The sequence below is a fragment of the Phyllopteryx taeniolatus genome, chromosome 2, assembly GCF_024500385.1.
Source record: "Phyllopteryx taeniolatus isolate TA_2022b chromosome 2, UOR_Ptae_1.2, whole genome shotgun sequence".
NCBI classification, from domain to species: Eukaryota; Metazoa; Chordata; class Actinopteri; order Syngnathiformes; family Syngnathidae; genus Phyllopteryx; species Phyllopteryx taeniolatus.
Window position 1 is genome coordinate 20284283 of NC_084503.1, and position 22976 is coordinate 20307258.

Consider the following 22976-nt stretch of genomic DNA (forward strand, 5'->3'; position numbering starts at 1 on the left):
TGATCGTGTATATGAATGTTTGCCTCGGATAAGCAGATAGGGCTTCCAGCAGCTATCCTGCCAATGCCCACTTAGAAATGGCCGCAGTCTCACAAGCAAGGAAACATGAACAATATTAGGCGAAGGCCGAGACACACGAGCCATAAAGCACTGATAAATTGACTCTACAACAGCTTTAACCTTCTGCCCCCGTTACCTTAGAGAGGTGCTATCATAAACCATAGACTGTTGTAAAACTGTTGTAAAGCTGTCTAAACAGTCGTAAAACTTGATGTGATGTGTTGTCATGGCTATTAAAGGGGCATCACACATAAAATAACATACTGTACCATAGTAGCTCAAAACAAATTGGCATAAAATAAAGATGGATTACACTAAACATGCCGCCGTTCTGTCGTTTCATGCTCTAAAACATCGTTTTGTGCACATGAATAAATGTACTGTATGTTGACAACGGCACGCATGGGAGGCAAAAATCCCCAAAATTTCCCAAAATTCAAACATGCTTGACTTTTTGGCGTCGCAGGGCTTTCGTACGGCCAAATCGTTGGTCATGGATTATGTCACACTACAAGAAGTTTCATCGTTTCCGACAAAATATGTTGGGCCCGATCTAGGAAATTGGCTGCGATAGCTCATCGAACCAATATCAGGGCTAAAATCTTGCAGTCTGATCCAGGCATTACTTCCGTTTTTTTCCGCGTTCTGCTTTTATGTCGCATCGTCGCTGACTTTAGAACTTTATTGACCTAAAATTTGTACGACTGATATATTTTTGTATCTTTTTGAGAGGGGAGGAGAAAATAAACAACTTAAATAAACTTTAATGTGATTGACTTGGACTTTTAACGTTTAACCTGCTGCCTTCTTAGTCAGGTGTTCTGTTTAAGTGGTCTTTTACCTCGCAAATAAAGTTTAAATTAAATATATAAAACTAAATCTGGCTGCACAAGAACGCACTTCTTCTAATAACCTGGCATGTGGCTTTGTTCAGAAGTAACAAATCACATTCAAAGTACACACACGCCTGCCACCAAAGACCAGCTGATCGGCATTCGTGTGTTGACACTGCAATCCTTACTATGATGTACAACATCAGTGCATAATAATTGTGGGGAAATTACTAGCTTCATACGAAATCCCAACTTTGCCTTCTCTCGCTCTGACTCAACTCAACGCTCACACGCTTATTTTGTTTCGCCCAGCGACCACACACGAAGTCCTCTTTTCCATTTTCCTTACGCCTTATTTTCTTTCTTTCGTTTACTTTTAGTGTTATTTTCTTGCTGTACTTTGTAGTTGTGTGTTTCATTAAATATACCATAAAATTCTACTTGTGGTCGTATTTTGTGTGTGCTCTGAATTTAAGTAAACCTCTGTAATCTAGGACTCAAAATGTCGTAGAGTGTAGCAACCTCCAGATTATGAGACTAATTAAAAAGGATTGTCGTCATTTCCCCTAAAGTTAAACTTGTAAAAAGTGACGTGGTGCCCCTCATATATATCAAATATCTTGATTTATAACGCTGTAATTTAAAATTACGATAAACCGGAAGTAACGCAAACGTCGCTCCCGGTTTATTACTTTCTCCTAAATTAATTACAATTCTTATTTCATACATAATCGCTACAATGGCAATTGACTTTGCAGCACAGAATGATAGTAACATATGTTTTATATATCTAATCCTCATACTGATTTGACAGATGTCATTTAAAATGACTCTTTCTCTACAGTAGTCCATCACACAATAATTAAAATGTGTGGTTGAGAACTGTGACCTACTTTACATTCTCACAAGAAAAATAATTTAGATGTTGTGAAAGTCCAGTACAGTATTCTGTGAGTTAAGTGTTGGGACTCAGGGCAGTTGTAATGAAGGAAGTCTAAACAGTCTTCTTTTAGTTACATTTTGTGTTGTTAGAACAAGATAAACATCACATTCAAACATTTTCAACAACAAAGAAGAAATAGGTTTGCTTTTTATTTAATCGTTATTGATTACATGACATGGATGACTGAGAATCTAAGCATACATACTGTATGTATAAAAGATGGCAATGACCAAAATCAATGGTTCGCAGAAACAAAAAGAGACAATGTAAGACAATATTGCATCCAGATACAAGTAGGAAAGGAGAACGATTTAATGCATGAAGTGATTAGTCTGACAAGAATTCTAATAGGATGTTGAAGGTTAAAAGCCCAAATCCAAAGAGTAATAGAGACAGCCAAAGCCAACACCTTCAAGGATCAATGTTTTGTAATCCAGGACTCATTTACGCATTAATGACATTGTAACCTCTGAAGACTTTTTATTTCTAGAATCCCCAATTCTAGCTGTTTAATCATTTGCTCTTTTTCACAGTGCTGTTGAGAATCCAAGCCTCTGAGCACTCTGAGAATAAGATATACAGTATCCACAGAGGCCTCTTCATTGATACTTTTACTTGAGTTCTAATAGGCATAAGTAAGGGAAGAAGATGGATGACGTTGCTCTGCCTGTCCTGACTGCTCCGTCCAGAACATATCTTTATTTTGGTGTATTCCCTTCACCATTCGTTTTAATCACATCGGAAAATACATTTTATTGGACATTAAAACAGACTAACTCTTCAGTTTTCTTATTGTTTTATGAAGGACCGAAAATTGACAACTGAAAGTACATCGACAACCGTGGTGAGCAACCAGGTTAAAAGGAAAAACAAAGAAAAAACACAGCAGAAGATGTGTGAGAGTCCAACGCAGACAGTGTGAATCATCACGACGACCATTGTTTGTTTATTCATATGTCAAGTAGTACAACTGTAAAAACTTCAGCACCAGGGTATAACGAAATATAACCCACATGTGAAAGAAATAGAAGCTACTTAAAGCTTGGCTTTCACTTTGATCTGCTATTTTCAGTCATTTCCTAGCAAGATGCAACAACATAACTTGGATACAAAGTTGTTCAGCACCCCAGGGTTCTGTGAAGGTGATATTTGCCATTTTCCTGCCTATGGAATAGAAACAAGTACAGGAAACCCCAGCACAGGCAAAATGCTGGTCTGCCCAAAGAGAAGCCATTCTGCCAAAAAAACTGTATGTTTTGGGTCAGCTCAGCTGACATCAGTGAGTTTACTGAGGTAGTGCTTGGCTTTGTTTTATTGACTGATACATCTGGGTCGCAATAACTTATTTACTATTATTTACTTTCATTTATTTATTTGTATACAACTGATTTTCATATAATTTGATCAATAACCGTATAGACACTTGCCCACTTGGCAACATTTCTTTTACATTTTAATGGAGCCATTTTTTATGCACTTGGTTTTATACGGGTAAATGTTTCCCATGCTGAAACAGCCATGCCTAAAGTCTTATTTTCAAAAAGTATTTGCCAGAGATGCGCTACATTTACTCAAGTAACATTTGGGCTGAATTGTACTTGTCAGAGTAGTTTGAATGCAAAATACATTTACCATTTACTTGAATATTTATGTGAAGAAGTATCAATCCTCCGTTACAATGATCGACATGCCTTTCATCAGACCAGACTATATTCTCCCAGTATTTAACTGGCTTGTCCAAATGCTGTTAAGCAAACTTTAAACCAGCTTTGACATGTTTTTTTTCGCGGGCGTGCTGGAGCCTATCCCAGCTGTCATCGGGCAGGAGGCGGGGTACACCCTGAACTGGTTGCCAGCCAATCGCAGGGCACATAGAAACAAACACCCATTTGCACTCACAGTCATGCCTACGGGCAATTTAGAGTCTCCAATTAATGCATGTTTTTTGGGATGTGGGAGGAAACCGGAGTGCCCGGAGAAAACCCACGCAGGCACGGGGAGAACATGCAAACTCCACAGAGGTGGGGACGGGGATTGAACCTGGGTCCTCAGAACTGTGAGGCTGACGCTCTAACCAGTCGGCCACCGTGCCGCTTGTGTGTGTGTGTGTGTGTGTGTGTGTGTGTGTGTGTGTGTGTGTGTGTGTGTGTGTGTGTGTGTGTGTGTGTGTGTGTGTGTGTGTGTGTGTGTGTGTATATATAATATATATATATATATATATATATAATATATATATAGTAATGTCCTCAGTAGTGGTCAAGGAGGAAGGGAGTCACCACTGCATTTCAGTCGCTTTATTGAAGAAGGGACTCACAACAATGAGCTGCTGTCAGCCACAACTCACGCCTCGCGAAGTCTTAACCCAACTGTCCTTTTTTCTTTATTTTCTTTCTTCTTTCTTTCTTTCAAGCCAGCTCCCCTGCCTTGAAGTCCCGCCCCTTGCGCCGCCCATCGTACACATTGCTCTTTTGTCTCATACCAGCTTTCTCCAGCTGGTCTCGGGCGAACACGTGGGCGAACACCGGTGTTCGAATCTCCCGGCCCAGCATCAGCAGAGCAGGGTTCCAGCTTTCTGGACGGATGATCGGTAGGCCAGTAACACCAGTGGAATGTGCGAATCCCAGTCACGTTGGTGGTTGGCGGTGAGAATGGCGAGCTGTTGTTGCATGGTGCAGTTGAATCGCTCAACAAAACCATCGCTCTGAGGATGCAAGGGCGTGATGCATGTCTTTTGCGTGTCCAGCCGTTCACACAGGCCAGCAAAAATCTTGGACTCAAAATTCCTGCCCGGATCACTGTGTAGAATGTCTGCAGTCCCAAACCCGCTGAACATGCCCTCCAGCAGCACATCTGCCACCGTCTCCGCCTCTTGGTCTGGCAGCGCATACGCCTCCGGCCATTTTGTAAATTAGTCCATCGCGCACAACACGTACTTGTTCCCTCTTTCCGTCACAGGGAAAGGGCCCATCATGTCCACAGCCACCCGATCCATGGGTGCCCCAACCCCTTGCTGCTGAAGCGGTGCATGCGACTGGTCCTGGGGTCCTTTGTAAGCTGCACATCCATCGCAGCACCGGCAGAAGTCCTCCTGTGCTGACCCCAGTAGAACCCTTGGCGCAGTCGACTGAGGGTCTTTGTGCTCCCAAAGTGCCCTGAACCGATGCCCCCGTGACATGGTCTAAGCACAGCATCTCTGAGGGAGCTGGGCACCACCACTTGCCACCTCTCTTTCCCGGTGGCTGGCTCTTTCCTTGCACGCTGCATTACATCATCACTCATGCGTAATACAGCAAACTTACTCCAAAGACCTTTTGTGACTGCGGACAGTCCCATCACACCCCCCAAGATGGCATTCTACCACTCAGAACCCACTGACGCACTGGACTGAGATCACTGTCCTCCTCTTCCTTGACTGCCCACTCTGCAGTATTCATTGCCTCCAAAGTGCAGCATGATGGCCCACCAGCAGTCTCACCTCCACACAGCTCCATCTCCCTTAAGTCCCCCCGGTCACAGTAGCCACAGCCATCCATAGCACACGGTCTCCAAGAAAGGGCATCAGCATTGGCTTGCTGAGCCCCGGCCCGATTAACCACGCTGAAGTTGAAAGACTACAGCTCCTCCAGCCATCACACTAAGTATACTTCCGGTTCCTTGAAAGACATCAACCACTGTAGCGCACCGTGGTCTGTCCTGATTGTGAAACGCACGCCAACAGTTCACGTCTAGTCACGCTCTTATTGAAGGTGCGGCTGAAGTACGCCACCTTCCGGCCCCAACTGCGACAGCACGGCTCCTATGCCGACATTGCTTGAATCCCTGTCCAGCACAAAGGGCATGGCTGGGTCTGGGGGTGTGAGCACAGGGGGGTTCATGAGTGCTCTCTTGAGGTTGGAAAATCCCACCTGGCAGTCCGACATCCACACGAAAGGCTGATTGTTCTGGAGGAGACGGAACAGTGGGGCCGACACAGGAAAATCCCTTCACAAAATAAGAGTCTAGTCCCAAGAAGCTCTTTAGTTGCATCTGGTCCTTTGGGACTGGCCAGTCTCGAATTGCGCTGATCTTTTCCTCCAATGTGCTGATACACCTATAGGACAGCCGGTGGCCAAGGAATTCCACCTCTCGCCGCACAAAGTGGCATTTCTCCGGGTGGAGCTTCAGTCCAGCTGTCACAATCCTTCCCAGCACCAGCCTCAGGGAATTCAGTGCGGCCTGGAAGGATCTCCCATGGATGAGAACATCGTCCAGGCACACCAAACACTCCTGCCTGAATTTATGTGACATTTTTCTACTCAAATGTCACTTGCGCATCGCATAGTCCAAAGCTCATGACCTTGAACTGCCAGTGTCCACGAGTGGTACAGAATGCTGTCTTTGGTCTCGCCTTGGGGGTGAGTAGAACCTGGCAGTATACACTGTGCAGATCGAGCGACGAAAACCACGCGGACCCCGACACCAAGTCCAATGTCTCGTCAACACGTGGAAGCGGGTAACACTCCTTCCGTGTCACTTTGTTCAGCGGCCTGTAGTCCACACAGAACCTCGGTCTAGAGATTTTTTCCCTGGGAACCATGACCACGCCGGTCATATATATATATATATATATGTACGCACATACGTATGTATGTATGTACGTATGTATGTATGTACGTATGTATGTACGTACGTACATATGTATGTACATTGGCCTAAACAATAGGAGATAAAAACATGCATCAGCACCTCCGAGCTAGCCTGAGAGAGAAACAGAGTCCAGAGAAATGGGAAGACTGCGGCTAAAGTCTTACAATGGTAAAAAACTATCTTAGTTACATTGATGTGTGGAATAAAATTAAACTTAGTCAAAAATTACGCCAAGGTTCTGAACAGATTGTGACACATTTCTCTCTCTTGCCTTAGGATTCATAACTAAAATCTCTGCTGTGTCCTGGTTGAGCTGTAGGGAATTCACTGCCATTCATGATTTAACATCTAAAATGCAGTTAAAAAATGTATCAATTGGTCCTGTGTCATCAGGAGACTCGACGATGTACAGCTGTGTGTCATCTGCATAACTGTACATTAGCTGATGTCGTGTATCCGGATGTGCAATAATGGTTAACTGTGTCTGTCATTGCAAAATTAAACGGCAAAGAGAGTAATACAAATAAAATGAGTGAACATTGCTGAGCTAAGAGGACAATTTATCAAGCAGCGGAGTCTTAAATTCTGACAGGAAGCTTGATGTGACACGGTCAATCTCGCTGACAATGGAAGGTCTAATCATCTCTCCTCACTCCAGATTAGATAAATCACTCCTTTTAATAAAGTGTCTTTGGAAACTTCAAGGCTCTCAGAGGAAATTGTGATCTACGTTGATTGACTGGCGGCTTCTCGATTCGCCTGTTCCTCCGCGTAACTGATAGCTTGCAGTTTAAACTGTGCTTCGTAAACGTGTCTCTTCGTAGGTGCCATTTTCGGGGGTCCTTAGCCAAACCGATGCCCATACCGGAACTATATACCTACTGGGGGCGTGCCTTTAGCGTCCTCCTTCACGCGCACCCTTTCCCCTTTACATCGGCATGCTGTCCTCAGTCACTATATAAGCAGCGTGTCGGCAGGAAATGCTCCCAGTCTGTCAAGCTGAGCGCCCATTAAAGTTTAACAACAACATTTACAGATTTTGGAACTCGGTGCACACATTAGGCGCGTCGCATTATAAGGTGCCCCGTCCATTTCGGAGAAAATTTAAGACTTTTAAGTGCGCCTTATGGTCGTGAAAATACGGTATGTTTTATGTTCAGTTATATTATTGTATTGCTTGATTTCTTTTAACTGTTTGCACGGTGACCTTGAGTGGCTTGAAAGGCGCATTTGAATGAATTATTCATTCAATCATTCATTTTCCGTACCGCGTATCCTCACTAGGGTCGCGGGCGTGCTGGAGCCTATCCCAGCCAACTCTGGGCGAGAGGCGAGGTGCACCCTGAACTGGTCGCCAGCCAATCGCAGGGCACACGTAAACAAACGACCATTTGCACTCACTCACGTTCACACCTATGGGAAATTTAGAGTCCTCATCCATGTTTTTCGGATGTGGGAGGAAACCCGAGTACTCTGAGAAAACCCACGCAGACACGGGGAAAACATGCAAACTCCACACAGGCGAGGCCGGATTTGAACCCGGGTCCTCAGAACTAAGAGGCAGATGTACTAACCGGTCGTCTACTTTGCCGCCTATTATTATAATTGTATTATTATTATTATGAATAGTCCATATCCTTTACAGCCTGGGGGCAATTATGTCATCCCACTGACTCACAGGACCCTGCTCTCTAAATCTTGGCTGTGTAAAGACCAACAAAGCCCCGACACCATCTTTTTTAGAGCGAAGACGTTAGTCTACTTCATTTTCTAACAATTAAGAGAACCACTTTGTCAGCAAAAATAATGGAAGCAGTCAATGCTGCATTGTTCCCTGCTTTTAAGGTCTCAAATGGAATTTCAGGTGAAGAGTGGTCTCTTTCACTAAATTGTTCACACACAGAGCATAGTTCACCTTTTATTCAGGGGTCTTCGGAGACTATCTTTCAAGGAAATATAAACCATCCTTGCCTGTGGTGCCTTTGAAAATATATGAAAGTGGGGTACTTTAATTTAACCTGACTTTTGACCTGAAATCCTTAATTTTCAAAGGGAAATATTTGGTGTGCACTTTCATACAATGCCTTCAGAGAGCTACAAAGGACCAAAAATGTGTTATATTAGCAACATGGCTGACTAAGCGGTATGATCCCCAATGTGATGATTAATCTCAATAGGGAAACTCAAAAATGAGAAAGAGAACATAGCAGTCTCAGTAGGATTTTCAGCAAGGAAACCAAAGACACCAGCAATTTTATTTCCTACTGTCCTATAATCACTCACTGTCAGCGCCTGCAAACTCCAAATGAAAGCAAAAGATTACATTTAAAATGAAATCTTTTGTGTGGTATTAATTTCATTCTTCCAATTTAATGACTAATGATATCTTACCAGCAATGGTAGTCACAGCAATCCTGATATCTGCTCAAGTCAGTGCAGGTCATTCGTCAACCCATTCAAGGGTAAATAAAGAAACAAAGTCAACCAGAACAACTCAAAACACAAATAATCCTCAGCCATATTTCATGTAGCACAGTCCAGTCCAGTTTTGCACCGTACAGTTTGGAGTGGTAACTCCTGTCGTGGCTTGTTTTCCCACTGTGAGGCGCAGTCTGGATGGCAATAACTGGGTCAGTAATTAACCTGCTATCATAATTCAAAAGGAAGATGATTGGACACTAAAAACTAAGCACAACAATTGTGTTCTTTCGATTGTCATGTGGAGCTTTAGAAAAAAGACAATCTTAGTTTGAGAAAATCTGTTTTTGTTGTTCCACTTCCATTCCTGTTGTTGCACATAAGTGAAATTCTCTGTCAACAAATCAACAGACTGAATTGTAGCAATAAACTGTGAAAACATTGTGTATTACGTCCCCCATTCAATCTTGAGCAAGTCACCACACACGATCCATCCTCGAGCTCAGTTTTTGATCCGCTTTTTTTCTGTATCCGTTTTGTCCATTTTAATCACATGCTTTATTGACAAGTAATGAAAGGAAGTGCTTGAAATTACAAGGCTTGACAACATTTAACACATGGCTTTTAAATGTGAATCATGTCCAAGAGCAGCACTTTATTTGCATCATTTTTAAAATTACCATTAGAATTAGGTGACGTTACAGTATTAAGTTGTTTTGTTGTGAAGTAATCAGTGTATTTCAAATGAAAGACTTCCAAATACATACAAAAAAAAGTGACTATATATACTTGGTGATTTGAAAATATTAAAACATACTCTAACAATGGATGTTCATTGTTTCATCTCATAACTGATTGTCAAATGTTCTACTTGTTTATGTTCTTGTTGGGGCAACAGTGCACCTGAAATGGATACTAATCTAGGCTCTGCATTCAAATATTGCAGTGAAAGGAGAATTTCTCCTTCTCCTGGAGAAAGCCAGACAGGAAAAAGGCGAGAGGGGCAGAAGAAATTTGTGTCATGCGTGACACCATATTGATGCCATAATACACCAGAACAGGGTCTACTTCAGCACAGAATAAATCATAAATGCAACACCCTTCCCACACAGTAATAAATGACTTCTCTTGCCACCTCAAGCCAAGTGCACTCTGCAACACACACATACACGCACACACACACACACGCACTTCAAACACCTAGCCAATGACATTTCGCAACGATCACTGAAGCCCCCAACAAAGACTGATCTAAACCAAGGGCATCAATCATGGGATTATGGGATTGAGTTCTACAGATTTCCATTACGAGTGACCTAATCTGTTTTTAAGGATGTGATCTTAATAGGCATGGAAATGGAGAGCAGGTGTATCGTGTGTGTGTGTCAGTGTCTGTGTGTGTGTGTGCATGTGTGTGTGTGTGTCTGAGTGAGAAAGAGGTCATCCATCACTGAAGAACCTCTGAGGAGGTGAGGGAGCAGAAGGGAAGGTTAATGTCAGCTGGGAGATGACTGAAGCTCACATCTACTCGTATCTAAAACGCCATTGGGAAGGCTAAGCGATTTAGCTCCTTCCTTCCTCTGCTCTTATTGCCATCAGTGATACATACACCAGCGAGCCGAACAAGCTCACCAATGGGCCTATCTCACTGGCAGAGACGTCGCAGAGACTGCCGAGGCTGAACAGTCACGACGACTCCGGGATCCGGGAGACTAAAATATTAAAATATTGCTTACGCTCTCACCAGGAGGATGTCATAGAGACATCTCCAGACAACGTGACAAACAATTCACCCAGAGGTTCCTGATATAGGCCTACATACAACATATATAGTCTTTAAATAAATATAGAATTATATTAAGTGTGTTTATGTGCACTCTGCGCTCAGCCAGCGGACAGTCCTCTGATCAGGAAGACGGTTTAATGTCTATAAAATCCAAAATATCGGGAAGATCATTCTGATATTTTCAGAGGTTGAAGTGGGCATAGGTAGAGATGTGCATATACATTTTTGGTGACAATTGATTGCAGTTTTGATACATTAAGCTACGTTAAGCTTTTTCTCTATAGTGACCGTATAGTCTCCAAAAGGTGAAATTTCACCACGCCTCCTTGGTGACATGGCTCGTCTCCAGGAGACATCACAGAGATTTCTCCATAAACAGCAGAGACTTGAGTTGCCATTAGGTCACCAACTAGTCTCCAGGCCAGGGGCATAGGGGTCTCAGTCACCTGCTTTTACAGTCAGACATGAAAGCCATTGTAGAATAACCATCCTTGTTTATTTTTAAGAATATAAGGGACCAGTGGCAAGTGTGAATGCAAGTGTGATACAGGAGGGATAATGAACAAATCTAATCAATTATTCTGATCCTGGTGGTAAATATAGGCTGTCATTCTCTACACAGCAGAGGTTCTCAACTGTCACCTTTTTCATTGCTGCCAAGTTGCAAACCACTTTTATAGAAGTCAAGAACAATAGAGAAAATGTGTTGCTGAAAAGAATGAAAACATATCAGTATGTATATAATTTTTAATAACATAATTACATATACTTAACATGTCAGCAAATCTAGATGGTGCTTGTTATTGGTGCTCTAGAGGAGCAACCTTTATGGAGCCAAGGCACATATTTTAGAATTGAAAAATCTTACGGCACACCAACAAACAAAAATGTCACAAAAAGTGGATACATTAATTACTGTATATACTTCCTGCCCTCTAATAGAAGACCATTCATTATTTCTGTCTGTCACTATGCCTCACTGGTATAAATAGATGATACATTATTTCTTGTAAACATAGTTTTTGGAGCAATTAAGTAAAATTTGATAATTTCCCACGGCACACCTGAAGAGCGCTCATGGCACACTAATGTGCCACTGGCTGGGAATCACTGCTCTAGAGAACAATGATGCAAGCGGAATGCACATCGGGTCATATTCTCGGGTCATGACGTGCAAGTCCTTTTTTAAACACTTGGACTTGTGTGCTTTTCATTTAAAGATGTTCTCCCATCCAGACTTCTGACACACGCACCACACGCAAGGACTGCTCCGGTTGCACTTACACTTTGAAGGAGAGCACTTTTTTTTTTTAATTCTGTATGAAATAAATCCAATGTTTGGAGGGCCTTCAATAAAAAGGGGGTGTGGGTTAAATGCTTATTGAAATGATTGGTCTGGCTGGAGAGGTAATTCTCCAAAAGCCGGTCAAGTTGAATGATGGCCTCACAGTCCAGATGAAATCAGTGTAAACATGGAACGTCTGTGAGCCCGAGGAGGTGGTTTGGTCTCCAGCTACCAGTTTTAATTTTCATTCTTGTCTGTAGCATCTACAGTATGTAGCAATTCAAAAAGTAAATTTTTTTCAACAGTCTTCCTCTTTGCAAAGCAATTGTTTTTATCTAAAAATAAATAAATACATACTATTTGCCAAGGTGTGCTTCCGAAGCAAAACAGGTAAATTGGAAAAGCTGATTTATACAGTGTATGAGTTGACGTTGTTGTATGTTGCTAATTCACATACTTTATTTCATTTTTGAAATTTTAAATTTTTTGTTTTTAGAAAGCTGTCTGTTTTGATTCAAGTTGTACTTTGAGAGGCTGCCATGTAATTAAGGCTCCAGAAATGTAGACCTCCAAAACTCTGGTGCATCATTGCTCAGCCAATGCCTTGGAGCTTGTGGATGCTTGTTGCATTCACCCTTTACATTGTAGTTCAAGTGGGAAAAGCAGAGTGGGTTTTACAGTCACGCTGACACATTTCATTCGAAGCACACCATACCTTCCCTTCTCCCACATGAACGGCCCATTGCATTTAATCCGACAAGTTTTAGCTCTCTTCCCTCTACCCATGAAAGGAGTTTATCCTCCTTTTCAGGAGTGGATAAATAGGACTGACAGTCAAAACAGGGAGTAAGACTACAGATGGGACTTGTGATCTGTGTCCTAATCTGTGTTCAATGTGATGCAGTAACCTTAACCAACTAAGCATGGAGTGTTCCACTTGTGTACAGGTTACAGACAAGGTACCACATATTTATGGGTACAAACATGATGAATCTGACAGATTTGTACCGGTATTTAAAAATTGCCATTTTAGCGTGAGGAGGTCCCATTATGTCAGAGTGCTTTTTCTATACTAGAATAGATTCATTGCTTTTTTTTGACACAATCCTTATGAAAATAAACATAATACAAAGCAGAACGCAGCCAATGTTCCTCAAATTTTCATGAGGAGAAATAAACACATGCTGACTATTCATGTCAGTCCTTCCTTGTGGATTTGTGAACACCTACACTGCCACTGAGTCGGATAGAAATGTGCCGAATGCTGATTTCATTTGGTAAGCAGAGATCAGCCAAAGGCAATAGTTGCTCCTGATTATTATACAGTAAACACATCTGCTTTCCACTTAACCTCAAAGGGTTTCATTTGGATGAAGAGCAACCAGACAGACATATGGTGTGTGTCCTCTGTATTTGTCTCAACATAAAAATGTTACTCAATGACTGGAGGAAAAAAAAAATGTTTTTCATAAATAAATAGGGGATGTCATTTTCCGAACGGATGTTTGAATTTATGTAATGTGAGTACTTTGCAGCACTGTACAAACTATGAGTCACAGGTTACCACACAGCACACATTTGGAAATTAGTGAATCAATCATTTTTATTATGAACATCTGTGACGGGATCATACCACCGTATTATTTACTGTATGAATCGATGTATTATTCTAACATCCCATGGCTATCCATATATCGTTGTGTTGTTAATAATGAAAGTAGTATATAAAAAGTGTGAAACGCTCAAAATCCTTAAGATATTAAAAAGAAATATCAGTCTGCATTTGTCCTCATCTACTTTGTAAATTGAAGAATTTTTGAAAATGTGCTTTCCTATATGAATCACTGAACTAATATATCATTGCATAACCATAACTGAGAACTGCTTCACAGCTGTGTTGAATGGCGTCTGCCAGCTTCTTGCACCTGCAAACTGGTTTTCCAGCCGAGACGATATCCATCATATACGGGGTGTTTCTTGTACTACTTATTGTCTATTTGTCGTAAACCAGGAATAATGGATAGTTCGGTTTGTAAAAATACTTGAAGATGTCATGTTGCCCAATGCTGAAAAGGTTCCATCCATCGATCCATCCATCCATTTTCTTTACCGCTTATCCTCACTAGGGTGGCAGGCTGCTGGAGCCTATCCCAGCTATCTTCGGTCGGGAGGTGGGGTACATCCTGAACCGGTCGCCAGCCAATCGCAGGGAATATAGAAACAAACAACCATTTGCACTCACATTCACACCTACGGGCAATTTAAAGTCTTCAATCAACCTACCACGCATGTTTTTGGAATGTGGGAGGAAACCGGAGTGCCCGGAGAAAACCCACACAGGGACACGGAGAACATGCAAACTCCACACAGGCGGGGCCGGGATTTGAACCCCGGTCCCCAGAACTGTGAGGTAGATGTGCTAACCAGTCCCCTACCGTGCCGGTGCTGAAAAGGTTCATGCTCTTGAAATGGGTGTTTCAACAAGACAACTATCCAACCCCAAACATAGCAGAAAGCGAAAAGCAGCTTGGTTCTAGACCAGAGGTGTCAAACTATTTTTTGTTTCGGGCCGCATTGTAGTTATGATTTCCCTCAGAGGGCCGTTAGAACAGTGAAACCATATAAATGTTTAATCACCAAAACATATTATTACCATTACCCAACAAATTGAGGGATAACTAGTTTTGAAATCAGAAGACAATGATAATAGTTTTAGTATTATTTAAGTTACTGTAGAAGAAGGGTTTGGTGACACAAAAATGCAATAGCTCAACATTATTGTTTATTATTATGACAATTTGGAATTTGGGAAAAAGCAAAAATCACTGAAGTTGACGAGCATGATTTGCTTTCGCGGGCCACATAAAATGATGTGGCAGGCCGCATCTGGCCCCCGGCCCTTGAGTTTGACACCTATGCTCTACATTAACAACAGCTTCGACCCACCAAAAAATTGGTCAGACATGCCTATGCATGCCAACACTCACACTTTGAAAGAGAGCATGTTTTTTTCCCCTCCTATATGAAATAAATCCAATAAAAGTAATTTAATCCAAATACTCTGCCTGGAGGTCCATCAATAAAAAACAGCGTGTGCCTACTGTGCTATAGATCAGTGGTCTCCAACCTTTTGTGTGCCACTTACCTGTTTCACGTAGACATTTTTTTTGAAAGAACACCAATGCAATAATAAAAAACAAATGGTTAAATATGCAACGCAACATTACGCCATTATGATGAATGTAGTTGTTGTAATTAGCAGGAGACCTGAGCTTGTTTCTCTTCAAGAGAAGGTCCCATCTTGGGGTAATCTTTTTTTCTTTCAAAAAGAACTCTAAAGGCTTGTCTTTGAATGCCAGCTGGCGCCATGTGTGAAGTGGAGTTGCACCTCACAGTTGGGGAGCATAAACAAATGTCATAAAAAGTCTGCTCGCACCTATATTCTCCACCAATAAATGCCACAGCTAAAAGGCTGTAAAAGCCGACTCACAGCGCTTCTTTGATCAACTCAATAACATGTATTTTGTTCAGTCTCTCTGTGCGGCCATGGTTTTTGGGGTGCCTGCTGGAGATTACTGAAATCAATTACCATGTTACTTTGAAAAAGCCACCAATAAGGCATAGGGGTGATTGTTCTGGTTGGAGAGTTGTGCCTTCAAGTCAATGTATAGGTGTGTGCCAAAGTTGGCATACTACATACGTCTGCTGAAAGAAAGAAAGAAAGAAAGAAAGAAAGAAAGAAAGAAAGAAAGAAAGAAAGAAAGAAAGAAAGAAAGAAAGAAAGAAAGAAAGAAAGAAAGAAAGAAAGAAAGAAAGAAAGAAAGAAAGAAAGAAAGAAAGAAAGAAAGAAAGAAAAAGAAGTCTAGCAATAATATTGTATGTGTGATATTGCCTTTATCAGAATCAGAATCATCTTTATTTTGCCAAGTATGTCCAAGAAACACACAAGGAATTTGTCTCCGGTAGTTGGAGCTGCTCTTGTACGACAACAGACAGTCAATTGATAGAGAACACTTTTGAGACATAAAGACATTGAGAAAAACAGTCCCTGAGCACTAAAGGGTTGCTAATTATCTAGTAATGCCTGTGCATTTATCGATTTATTTATTTTGGACAATTGTGCAAAAAGATGCATAGTCCTCTAGCAATTAGAGTGGTTTAAATGACTAATATAGCAATAGTCCGGTGCAATGACCATTGTGCAAAGGGCGCACAGACTTCAAGGAGGGTATCAGAATCAGATTCCTCTTTATTTGCCAAGTATGTCCAAAACACACACAAGGAATTTGTCTCCGGTAGTTGGAGCCGCTCTAGTATGACAACAGACAATCAATTGACAGAGAACACTTTTGACGAGTAGTGCGATAATCTGGGACAATGTCGATTGTGCAAATGTTGCAGATGCTCCTTAGTCAGTGTGCAAGTGATGCAGATGCTACTCTGGCATGAGTGGCCAGTATTGGTCAACAACAGATATGCAAATTGTGCAGCAAGGTGAGACTACTACAGTGAGTGCACGAGTAATGTATAATTGGGCCCGACAGAAATGTGACAACAAACTCAAGACAAAAAATTGGCAGCATGTTGCCATGGAATTGTAAGTTAGCTGTTTAAGAAGTTGATGGCAAGAGGGAAGAAGCTGTTGGAATGTCTGCTAGTTCTAGTTTGCATTGATCGATAGCGCCTACCTGAGGGAAGGAGCTGGAAGAGCCGGTGACCGGGATGTGGAGGGTCCAAGAGGATTTTACACGCTCTTGTCTTAGTTCTGGCAGCGTGCAAGTCCTCAAGGGTGGGCAGGGGGTTACCGACAATCCTTTCAGCAGTTTTGATTGTCCGTTGCAGTCGGAGTTTGTCCTTTTTTGTAGCAGCACCAAACCAGACTGTGATGGAAGAACACAGGACTGATTCGATGACCACTTTGTAGAACGTTGCTCAAATGACTCGAAAGGACTCGAAGCTCAAAGTGTAGGACTTGCAACTTGACTCAGGACTTGAGGGCAAAGTCCTGAAACTTACTTGTGACTTGCAAAGCAATAACTTTGTGTCACCTCTGCAAGTTTCCCTGTTTAAAATATAATTGTAGCATAACTAATTCAATTACTTTCTCAAAGAAATATAACTAATTATATTTGATTACATTTAACTGTTTTAAATTGTGAATGGATGGATCAACAGGCCCTTTAGATTTTTAATCTTAAAAAAGTGGATTAAGACCACACAGCAGTACAGTATTTTCGAATTAACTAAATATTTGTTCTTTACACAAATAATAAACTGAAAACAAAACATGATGAAATGCAAATACCTTATAAAAATGTGTTGTTGTTTTTTGCATTATATGTGTACAGCATGTAGAAAACCACCAAACCATATTATGTTGACCTATTGACAAATTAGGACAATATTGCTACATATAAAAGCCCAGAAAAATGAATGTTCCATTAAAAAAAAGTCCCAAATTCCAAAGATGAAACTGTTCAAAAGTCAATTTTATTTTATGTGTTAAAAAGTGTAACTATGCGTCTAGCCATCCATCCATCCATCCATTTTCTGTACCGCTTTTCCTCACGAGGGACGCGGGCATGCTGGAGCCTATGGAACTGTGAAAGCCAAGTCTAACCATTTTGAAAGGGTTAGACTTATAGTGGCGGCACGGTGGACGACTGCCTCACAGTTCTGAGGACTCGGGTTCAAATCCCAGCCCCGCCTGTGTGGATGTGGATGTTTGCATGTTCTCCCCGTACCTGCGTGGGTTTTCTCCGGGCACTCCGGTTTCCTCCCACATCCCAAAAACATGCATGGTAGGTTGACTAAAATAAGAAGTTAAAAAAAATACTGATGGCAAACTAGATTCTTCAGGTAAACTTCAATTAAATATATGACATGGTGTGCATCTGTGTCACCTCCATATATTTACAACATAAGGAATGATGCTACTGAAGGAAACATGTTGCTGTGCAGTGGAAGCCAACAAAACTTCTGGGAAATTGAGGATGAAGAGAACAACGTTTTGTTTTTTTTACGGCGTTTTTGTAGCTGCGACATTTGCTCAGAGGTGGAGATGGATGCGCAGTCAGAACCAGGAGTGACTGTGACGAGGACATTCGAAGCACATTTTGTCCACAAATTCAGGATGTCAAGGCAGACATTTGAGGACATTTGTCAGTACCTTTCCTTAAGACTCTCACGGAAAGAAACACATCTTGGGCAGCCCAGACTGTATCTCTGAGGCAGCACGTTGGAGTCGGGCTGTCATCCCTTCTCCACCTCCTTGTTCAGTTTGTGATGTAGCAGTTGGATGGCCAGGACGTGGCTGGCACAATTGAATTTCAAAACAACTGATATGTACAGGTCGGATCCTAAGAAACTCTAATGCATTATGTGCTTTTGAGACTTCAATTTTTTTGGGACGTGTCACCCATAAACTGCTTACAAAATGTTAGGGATAGTCAGCTTTCAGTGAACATTTCAGATGAACCTGAAATGCACTATAACCTTGACTTACTTATGCCGACGATGTCCAATTTTGAGCATAGGCCGAGAACAAAGGCTCTCCATACTTCCCGGGCTTGGGCTCTTTTCTCCAGCTGTCTCATCGCAGGCCAGACATCTTCACATCTGCTTCTACACCTCATATTTTATATCATAGCTGTTGACTGGAATCCTCTTGCCTCCAAAATGACAACTTTTCATGACATAAAAAATGACAGCTTGCTTGACTTTCCATGTTTTTGTTCAAGTTGGTATTATGTTGCTGTCATGTATCGTTGCACTCTCACATGAGCAACAGCTAGCACCCCAAAATTATGTTCAATCGCCATCTTAATATGCTGCAAAATCACCAATTTATTAGGGTGTCACCGATTAAAATGATACAAACATGGCAGTCGAATGCCACATCTTTGCAAGCCTCATCAACCCAAGGAATCATATATGTGGCTTAATGTCTCAAAACTGTCACCAATCACCACCACCATTCACGTGGACATCTCTACTCATTGCAGCTTCAACCTGATAATATTACAACGATCAGACCAATCATTTGGATTTAATAGACGTGATAAGCATTTTCCTCTCCTTATGAGTTTACTACAGAAAAAGCTCAACGCTGCTTAACACCAGAAAACTATCATCACTCTATCAAATATTTATGTGGACTTCTCTCCTTATGCCCATTTCAACCTCTGAAATTATAACGCTAGCCCAAATATTATGGACGTTATGAGTTTCTTTTTCTCAAGTGTTCATCTGTGGAAAGAAAAATGCTTAGCATCCATAAAATAAAAACATATTGGCCCTTTGGCAGACATGCAGTTGTAACTGCGAAACATTACACAACACAATAAGACTACTTATAAAATGTGTGAGTAAAAATTGCAGAAAAAAGGTGTTGTTAAAAATGACTCCTCAAGTCATTTTTGAGGATGCATGAAGGCAGCTTCCTGTGAAAAGCAGGCCACGTCACATTCCACCCTCCTCGATTTGAAAAGAACCTGACACTGCAGTCATCCGAACCGCACGCAGTCAGGTCAGTGTGACAGGAGAAGTGCTGCACCGTTCCAATGATGTGACAGACAGCCAAGGTGATTGCTGGATAGGTGAAAAATGACAGCTGAACTGACAAAGGGTCCACAAAAAATAGCAGCCGCTAAAACGTGGCTCCTATGGTTAAAGTCCTATTAAGACATACCTTGCAACCATTATGAAACCACTTTGCCATGCTATTGGTGTATGAATGTGTGCGTGAATGGGTAAATTATTAATGTTTCCTGTAGTAAAAATAGACCCAACTATCAGATGGACAATTTATCACAATACTCTTACTGTAGTTAAAAACTAACAAACAAAAATCCTACTATGTAATTTGTAATATGACCATTGACCCAACCCTTTGATGAACATTCTCTCAACTGTACTTACAGCTGACATCTCGCACTCTCAAAAAGGGACACCCTTAACAGTACACGTTTTGTCAATCTAGTTGATGCACTTCTTTAAACCAGCAAGTCCAGCCCAGTTCTCATGTTATGCCTTTAGACACTTGGTTGTTGCAGACTAACAATGCTGAAATAATTTGACTAAAATACCACTCCTTTACAAACAGGGCATTCCAATCACAGCTTCATGAAATGTTAAGGGTCCATTCGAAGGCTCACCAACTCGACTTGTCTATTACAGCTGGTGTTTAACTGGCACCTTGTGGTAGATCATATAACTGCAGCAATGGCATGGTACAGAAGGGCGAAGGGTAGGTTATTGAAGATAAAAACAAACCATCAGTTCGTCCAAATCTTTATTCACAGATTATTAAAGGAAGGGCAGTAATTATTCCAGCTGCAGTACGTCAAAGACCCAAATTTGCTTTTGGTGCAACGGTGCGAGGAGGTCTTGGTCCTCTTGACTCATTTTCAGCTTTATCCTCACCACCTTGAAGAATAACGGAGAAATTGAAGACAGGAGAAGCAGCTGTGTCTGATAATAGAAACTGCAAACGGGTCAATATACTTAAGCTTGTCTGGTCACCTCTGCAAAAAAGTAGTACTCTTATCAACAAGGGTGTTAATGTGAACAGTTAAGTAATCATTACCTGCAGCTTTGAAATATTAAGCACCATGATAAATTCATAATTTTAACATTTGGCCTTGGTCTTTTGTCTGGAATTGAACTTTTAGTATTGAGTATTTTATAACTTTTTAGTATTGAGCCTGAGTTGAGGTTAAAAAAAAAAAAAAAGTTTAAGAGAAGATTTACAGTAATTATTTTAAGAGGACATGCAGTGTACATCACACCCAAATAAAAGTATTGATTATACGGATTTTGGCCACATCAGATACATTGGCATCTTACTCCCACTATGATTACTTTTAGCAAACCAACAAATGGGAAGACACCATTAAGTGTCATGAATATCACCACTTCTCTTGTCTTCGCTCCTGATTATAGAAGTGGAAAATTTCCAAGCGGGACTCAAAACAGTTGTGCTGATGTCACATTAGCTGGTCAAAGCCAACACAAACTACATGAAAACTTGCAAGTCTCCAGCTCCGTTGGTAACGCAGGCATCCTTTTCCCCAGCAACTTGTCTGTACATTAGAAAAAGTCTGGCACAAGCGTTGGCACAGACAAATGTTGTCCTGTGAGGTTAGGGAGTGACTTAGATGGCCCCTGTGCACAGTTTGTGTCACCACTGGTCATCAGGATGGGACAACAGTGCCACTGCAATCAGTGACCCAACTCCTCAGTCACACCCCAGTAGTAGAAATATTTGTCAGGTTACCACAACACATTTCAATTTAGTCTTGATTTGTCCGATGCTGAATGTTGCACACGTTTTTATTTGGCTACTTCACATTTAAAGGATTAACTACATTCAAAAGGAACCTAATATTACCAACCTCACAAACCAAGTTGGCCACGAGGCTAATATTCTTGCTCCAACAAATCAAAATGTAGAAATCTGCCAGCTCCTGAGTCAAGAACCTATTAAAGACATACAAAATAGATACACACATTTGTCTTTGGCAGTCTGTAAAGGCCACAGTTCTAAATAAAAAAATTTTTATTTCCTGTATATGTAGAATGACTAATTTAAAATGTATTCTCAGAAAAACAAAAATGGGAAAAAAGGTAGTGAGCAAAACTGGGAGGTTTGAGTCAGATGGCCCCTGTGCACAGCGTGTGTCCTCAGGTTGAGTCAGGTTGGAGTGTTGATGCCACTGCAACACACCCCAACTGATTAGTGCAACTCATCACTCTCATAGTCACTCCCAGGTTTGCTTGAGTTAATTTTTTTACAATTATTTCAGGTTAAGATTCTCAATAAGAAAAGTTTAATCAGCCATTTACATTGTCTCTTAAAGACTAGGTATTCCTTTTGCTCCCAATGTTTGAGTATTCATCCTGAGATGAAACCTTACCGTGCAATCAAAAGTTCAAGCTCTTCCTTATGTTGCAGTTGGCTTACATATGACACACACACACACACACACACACACACACACACACACACACACACACACACAAAGTAAGAGTTAGAGCTACCTTCAGAATAGATGCACCAAACATTTTTTCTTGTAAACCACGTGGCTGCTGTTTCAGGCTGTTACGAAGTTGCAAAGCAGGCATCAGTAAACTAACGAGAAAGAGTTAATACGCAAACTATTTTCAAAGGTCACACATGAACCATTACAGAACCGTAGACGTGCGTTGACCCAATCAAATTGAGACGCTTCAGACGAAAGTCAACGGAATTTTTTTTTTGTTTTTTTAAACACTGCTTGGTTGTACAATGAGCAAACATACCAAGGTTCATATTTGTCCGTGTTACACTCTAAATATGACACAAGACAAACGAACTAACAAAAGAACTAGCTAAGCGAGCCTAGCATTGTGCTAGCATTCGTTACGGAGTTCTACAATAACTAAAGCCAAAATGTCCATCTCGACGTTTTTTTTTTTTTTTTTAAACGCAAGTTTGTCTATAAAAACATCCAATGAAAACTTACCGAAACGTTAAGTGTTCAGAAATAGACTTTGTTCATTTTTCGCGTAGTCGATTTCAACCCGGCGCCTCCACCACATTTTCGAACGCCTCTTCAGGCTGAAGAAGTTGAACTGATAGCACAGACACCAACAATTAGTAGAAACGACACGCCTCTTTTGAGCTGCGTGCCTGCGGCGATGGAAACTTTTAAAAGGAGGGTCAAACTAAGAATTCGTCATCGCATTCTGTTTGGACGGATCGGCAATAACACCAAAGGACCAGGATGCCGGCACATTGTGCTGCATACGGTTGCGTACAACACCGTACAATTACTACGAGGGAAATGGGAGTGTTCGTTTTCTAAACAAATAATTTAGGTCATTTTTGAAAAAGAATTCTGTATTGATAGCACACGCTTTAGTGTTGGCAAAAAAACCTCATGAAAATCGGTTGAGAAATTAGCAAGTTATGACTTATTTTCAATTTCCATGCATTGCCTTTCATGGGAACGTCGACCTTCCAAACATGGCCGCCACGTACGC

At 41.3% G+C, this 22976-nt stretch overlaps 1 long non-coding RNA gene and 2 other non-coding genes across 3 annotated transcripts; all 3 read right to left on the reverse strand.

Moving 5' to 3' along the window:
• Window positions 1–17182: 17182 nt before the first annotated feature.
• Window positions 17183–22628, reverse strand: LOC133473076 (uncharacterized). The gene is made up of 5 exons (XR_009786960.1): window positions 22457–22628; window positions 21869–21910; window positions 21347–21431; window positions 20226–20378; window positions 17183–19541 (listed from the first exon to the last, which is right to left on the reverse strand). It is a non-coding gene; the product is annotated as an uncharacterized LOC133473076 (long non-coding RNA).
• LOC133474547 (small nucleolar RNA SNORD67) lies at window positions 21100–21200 on the reverse strand. The gene has a single exon (XR_009787547.1). It is a non-coding gene; the product is annotated as a small nucleolar RNA SNORD67 (small nucleolar RNA).
• Window positions 21600–21711, reverse strand: LOC133474546 (small nucleolar RNA SNORD67). The gene has a single exon (XR_009787546.1). It is a non-coding gene; the product is annotated as a small nucleolar RNA SNORD67 (small nucleolar RNA).
• Window positions 22629–22976: the final 348 nt, after the last annotated feature.